Source organism: Arachis ipaensis, chromosome B2, assembly GCF_059453495.1.
Source record: "Arachis ipaensis isolate K30076 ecotype BB chromosome B2, ASM5945349v1, whole genome shotgun sequence".
NCBI lineage: Eukaryota > Viridiplantae > Streptophyta > Magnoliopsida > Fabales > Fabaceae > Arachis > Arachis ipaensis.
Window position 1 is genome coordinate 34,511,362 of NC_142437.1, and position 6,313 is coordinate 34,517,674.

A 6,313-nucleotide genomic window follows, 5' to 3' on the forward strand; every position below is an offset into this window, starting at 1 on the left:
ATCCTTCCCATTTTTTCCCAGTCTTTGTGGGTATGGTGCCTTTGGCACATAAGGCTTCAAGACTGGTTTTGGTGGAGGTGGAGCAGGGATTTCTTCTTCATCTTTGTTCCCATGCTTTGCTGCAACTTCTTCATGCTTGTCTTTGCTTGGGGTTCCTTCTTCTACAACCATCCCACTTCATAGAGTAATGGCTTTGCATTCCCCTCTTGGGTTGGCCATAGTATCACTAGGAAATGTGTGTGTGGGAAGTGGGATTTGCTTGGATAAAATCCCCACTTGTGCTTCCAACTTTGAGATTGCTGCGCTTTGATTTTTCAGATTTGACCTGTATTCCTCTTGATTAGCATCTATCCTTCTGTTAGTTTGTGCTTGTCTGTCTATGAGGGTGGAGACTGCTCCTGTAATTTGTGAGGATAGTTGTGCTATTGCAGCTTCCATCTTCTCAAAGTTGCTCTTGATTTCACATCGTTGCATAGTTGAGAATAGTGCATCTTAGTTGAGGTTGTTGTGTGTGGGCTGGTTACTATAGTATGATGTGTTTTGTGAGTTATGGTAGGGTTTATGGTTCCCTGTTTGATGGTTGGGGTTGTGATTGAAATGCTGATTTGGTGAATAAGGCTTGTTGCGGTCCTGGTTGTGGTTTTGTTGATTTCCCCACCCAAAATTTGGGTGATTCTTCCAACCTGGGTTGTATGTCTTAGAGTGTGGGTCATATGGTGGTCTGGATGAATTGTTCACATAATTTGCTTGTTCCCAGTCACCTTTAGATCTTGGTGCATTCCCTTCTTGTTGGGGAGTTTGGTCCTTAATAACTGAGGCTTGGTTAGCCTCCATCCTTTTTGTTAGAGCTGCTATTTGAGCTGTAATTGCTTTGTTCTGAGCTAACAAAGCATCTACAATGTTGAGCTCTAGCACTCTCTTTTTCTGAGTCCTTTCTGAAGCATATAAATACTCATTTTCAGCTACAATTTCAATGACATCTATGGCCTCTTCAATGGTTTTCTTCTTGTTGAGTGAGCCTCCTGAAGAATGATCCACAGCCTTCTTTGCTTCATAGGATAGTCCCTTATAAAAGATGTGTAGTTGTACCCATTCATTGAACATTTCTGGTGGGCATCTTCTTGTCAGATCTTTGAATCTCTCCCAGGCCTCATAGAGTGTTTCTCCATCTTGTTGTCTGAAAGTTTGTACCTCAGCTCTCAGCCTAATAATTTTTTATGGAGGGTAAAATCTTGCAATGAATCTGTTCACGACCTCCTCCCATGTAGTTAGGCTATCCTTGGGGAATGATTCCAACTACTTTGCTGCCTTATCTCTGAGGAAGAAAGGGAACAAGAGTAGTTTGTAGATGTCGGGGTGTACCCCGTTGGACTTTACAGTATCACATATCCTCAAGAATGTGCTGAGATGTTGATTAAGGTCTTCTTGGGTAGTTCCTCCATATGAGCAATTATTCTGAACGAGTGTGATGAGCTGAGGTTTCAGCTCAAAATTGTTGGCATGAATTGTTGGCTTTAAGATGTTGCTGCCACAATTTCCTGAATTTAGGTTGATGTAGGAGCCTAAGACTCTCCTCTCTTGCCCATCATGATTTACTGGACCTTCTCTGGCATGGTTGTGAGCTTCTTCTTCATGATGGTTCTCCATGTTTTCCTCCATGTTTGTTTTAAAAAAACTCTTCCTCTTTCTCAGCATCAACAACTCTTTTCCCTCTTGCTTTCCTCCTTAATCTAAAGAAGGTCCTCTCAGGTTCAGAATCGAAGGAAGAAGAAACCCGCTTTTTCTACCTGTCATACAACCAACAAGGCAAAACAAGAGAAGAAAGAAAAAAAATTGAATAAGGAAGTTACTCTTGTTAGAGTGAATGTTAGTGTGAGTGGTGCAATTAATCAAATAGTTAGAAGAGTAAAAATACGAATGATAAAAATAATCAAAGAAGAAAGAGATAGAACTAAAAAATATAAAATGCTAAAAAAATAAAATAACAAGGAATTTAAATTGCTTAATCTAGCTCCCTGATGAGCGGATAATTTATACGCTTTTTGGCATTGTTTTTACATAGCTTTCAGTATAATTTAATTAGTTTTTAGTATATTTTTATTAGTTTTTAATTAAAATTCACATTTCTGGACTTTACTATGAGTTTGTGTGTTTTTCTGTGATTTCAGGTATTTTCTGGCTGAAATTGAGGGACTTGAGCAAAAATCAGATTCAGAGGTTGAAGAAGGACTGCAGATGCTGTTGGATTCTGATCTTCCTGCACTCAAAGTAGATTTTCTGGAGCTACAGAACTTCAAATGGCGCGCTCTCAATTGCGTTGGAAAATAGACATCTAGGGCTTTCCAGAAATATATAATAGTCCATACTTTGCCCGAGTTTAGACGACGCAAATTGGCGTTCAACGCCAGTTCCATGCTGCATTCTGGAGTTAAACGCCAGAAACAGGTTGCAAAGTGGAGTTAACCGCCAGAAACAGGTTACAAACTGGCGTTCAACTCCAAGAGAAGCCTCTACACTTGGAAGCTCAATGCTCAGCCCAAGCACACACCAAGTGGGTCCCAGAAGTGGATTTCTGCATCATTTACTCAATTCTGTAAACCCTAGTAACTAGTTTAGCATAAATAGGACTTTTTACTATTGTATTTACATCTTTGGATTATCTTTGGAACATCTTTAGATCACGTTTCGGGGGCTGGCCATTCGGCCATGCCTGGACCTTATCACTTATGTATTTTCAATGGTAGAGTTTCTACACTCCATAGATTAAGGTGTGGAGCTCTCCTGTTCCTCATGAATTAATACAAAGTACTACTGTTTTTCTATTCAATTCAAGCTTATTCCTTCTCTAAGATATCCATTCGCACCCAAGAACATGATGAATGTGATGATTATATGACGCTCATCATCATTCTCACCTATGAACGCGTGCCTGACAAACACTTTCGTTCTACATGCAAACAAGCTAGAATGCGTGTCTCTTAGATATCTAATATAGAGGACCGAGTCCGAGATATTAGAATCTTCGTGGTATAAGTTAGAACCCATGGACGGCCATTTCTGAGATCCAAAAACTCTAAACCTTGTCTGTTGTATTCCGAGTAGGATTTGGGAAGGGATGGCTGTGACGAGCTTCAAACTCGCGAGTGCTGGACGTAGTGACAGACGCAAAAGGATAGTAAATCCTATTCCAGTATGATTGAGAACCGACAGATGATTAGCCATGCAGTGATAGCGCATTGGACCATTTTCACAGAGAGGATGGGATGTAGCCATTGACAACGGTGAGCCCTACATAAAGCTTGCCATAGAACGGAGTAGGAATGATTGGATGAAGACAGCAGGAAAGCAGAGGTTCAGAGGAACGAAAGCATCTCTATACACTTATCTGAAATTCTCACCAATGAATTACATAAGTATCTCTATCCTAGTTTATGTTTTATTTATCTTTTAATTATTAAAACTCTATAACCTTTTGAATCCGCCTGACTGAGATTTACAAGGTGACCATAGCTTGCTTCAGGCCGACAATCTCCGTGGGATCGACCCTTACTCACGTAAGGTTTATTACTTGGACGACCAAGTGCACTTGCTGGTTAGTTGTGCGAAGTTGTGATAAAGAGTTGAGATTACAATTGTGCGTACTAAGTTGTTGGTGCCATTGATGATCACAATTTTGTGCACCAAGTTTTTGGCGCCGTTGCCAGGGATTGTTCAAGTTTGGACAACTGACGGTTCATCTTGTTGCTCAGATTAGGTAATTTTATTTTAATTTTAAGATTTTATTTCTTATTTTCGAAAAATACAAAAAAATTTTCTTCTTTTTTTGTTCTTCCCAAAATAATTTTCGAAAAAAAAAATCCAAGAAAAAAAAATTTATAAAATCATAAAATCAAAAATATTTTTTTTTGTGTTTCGTGTTTGAGTCTAGAGTCAAGTTTTAAGTTTGGTGTCAATTGCATCTTTTTAATTTTCTAAAAAATTTATTTTCGAAAATTTCATGCATTGCATTCTTCATGATCTTCAAGTTGTTCTTGGCCAGTCTTCTTGTTTGATCTTCATATTTTATTGTTTTGTGTCTTTTCATGTTTTTCATATGCATTCTTGAAACATTAATGTCTAAAGAATAAAAATTTTTAAGTTTGGTGTCTTGCATGTTTTCTTTTCTTGAAAATTTTTCAAAAATAAATTCTTGGTGTTCATCTTGACATTCAAAGTGTTCTTGGTGTTCATCTTGACATTCATAGTGTTCTTGCATGCATCACATGTTTTGATCCAAAATTTTCATGCATTGAGTCTTTTTGATGTTCTTCTCTTTCATCATTAAAAATTCAAAAAATAAAAAAAAAATATCTTTCCCTTATTCTATCATAAAATTTCGAAAATTTGGGTTGACTTTTTCAAAAAATTTTTAAAATTAGTTGTTTCTTATGAGTCAAATCAAATTTTCATTTTAAAAACTCTATCTTTTTTAAATCTTTTTCAAAAAAATCAAATCTTTTTCATTTTTCTTTTATGATTTTCGAAAATTTCAAAATTGATTCTCAAAAATCTTTTTCTTATTTTTATTTCATATTCTCGAAATTAATACTAACAATTAATGTGATTGATTCAAAAATGTTAAGTTTGTTACTTGCCTAGTAAGAAAAGTTCAATCTTTAAATTTTAAAATCATATCTTTTTAGTTTCTTGTTAGTCAAGTAATCAACTTTAATTTTCAAAATTAAATCTTTTTAATTTCCTTTTCAAATCCTTTTCAAAATGATTTTCAATCATATCTCTCAATCATATCTTTTTCAAAATCAATTTCAAAATCTTTTCTAACTTCTTTTCTTTTTCAAAAACAATTTTCAAATCTTTTTCAATCAATCTTATCTTTTTGTTGCAATCATATCTTTTTCAAAACTACCTAACTAATTCTCTCTTTAATTTTTGAAAATCACCTTCCTCTTTTTTAAAAATTCCTTTTCAATTAACTAATTGTTTTAAATTTTAATTTAATTTCATTTTTTTTTCTTTTTTATTTTCGAATTTTAATTCTAATTTTAATTAAAAACAAAAATATTTTTCTTTTCTTTTTATTTAATTTTCGAATTATTCTTCTCATCTCTCATCTCCTTCTATTTATTTATTTATTTACTAACACTTCTCTTCATCTCAAAATTTAAACCCTCTCTTCCTCTTGGTGTTCAAATTTCTCTTCTTCTATTCTTCTATTCTTATACTCACATACAGGAATCTCTATACTGTGACATAGAGGATTCCATATTTTCCTTTCTGTTTTCTTCTTTTTCATATGAGCAGGAACAAGGATAAGAACATTCTTGTTGAAGCTGATCCTGAACCTGAAAGGACTCTGAAGAGGAAGATAAGGGAAGCCAAAGCACAACTCTCTGGAGAAAATTTGACAGAAATTTTCGAAAAAGAAGAGAACATGACCGAAAATAATAACAATGCAAGGAAGATGCTTGGTGACTTTACTGCACCAAATTCCAATTTACATGGAAGAAGCATCTCAATCCCTGCCATTGGAGCAAACAATTTTGAGCTAAAGCCTCAATTAGTTTCTCTGATGCAACAGAACTGCAAGTTTCATAGACTTCCATCAGAAGATCCTTTTCAGTTCTTAACTGAATTCTTGCAACTCTGTGATACTGTTAAGACCAATGGGGTTGATCCCGAGGTCTACAGGCTTATACTTTTCCCGTTTGTTGTAAGAGACAAAGCTAGAGTATGGTTGGACTCTCAGCCTAAAGATAGCCTGAACTCTTAGGATAAACTGGTCACGGCTTTCTTAGCCAAGTTCTTTCCTCCTCAAAAGTTTAGTAAGCTTAGAGTGGATGTTCAAACCTTCAAACAGAAAGAAGGTGAATCCCTCTATGAAGCTTGGGAGAGATACAAGGAACTGACCAAAAAGTGTCCTTCTGACATGATTTCAGAATGGACCATCCTGGATATATTCGATGATGGTCTGTCTGAGCTATCAAAGATGTCACTGGACCATTCTACAGGTGGATCCATTCACCTAAAGAAAATGCCTGCAGAAGCTCAAGAACTCATTGATATGGTTGCAAATAACCAGTTTATGTACACTTCTGAAAGGAATCCTATGAATAATGGGATGCCTATGAGGAAGGGAGTTCTTGAAATTGATACTCTGAATGCCATATTGGCTCAGAACAAAATATTGACTCAGCAAGTCAATATGATTTCTCAGAGTCTGAATGGAATGCAAGCTGCATCCAACAGTACTCAAGAGGCATCTTCTGAAGAAGAAGCTTATGATCCTGAGAACCCTGCAATAGCAGAGGTGAAT

The 6,313-nt window shown here is 36.0% G+C and overlaps 1 non-coding gene across 1 annotated transcript; it reads right to left on the reverse strand.

Annotated features, from left to right (window-relative positions):
• Window positions 1-5,824: 5,824 nt before the first annotated feature.
• On the reverse strand, window positions 5,825-5,933 carry LOC148573545 (small nucleolar RNA R71). The gene has a single exon (XR_015906541.1). It is a non-coding gene; the product is annotated as a small nucleolar RNA R71 (small nucleolar RNA).
• Between the last annotated feature and the right edge of the window lie 380 nt (window positions 5,934-6,313).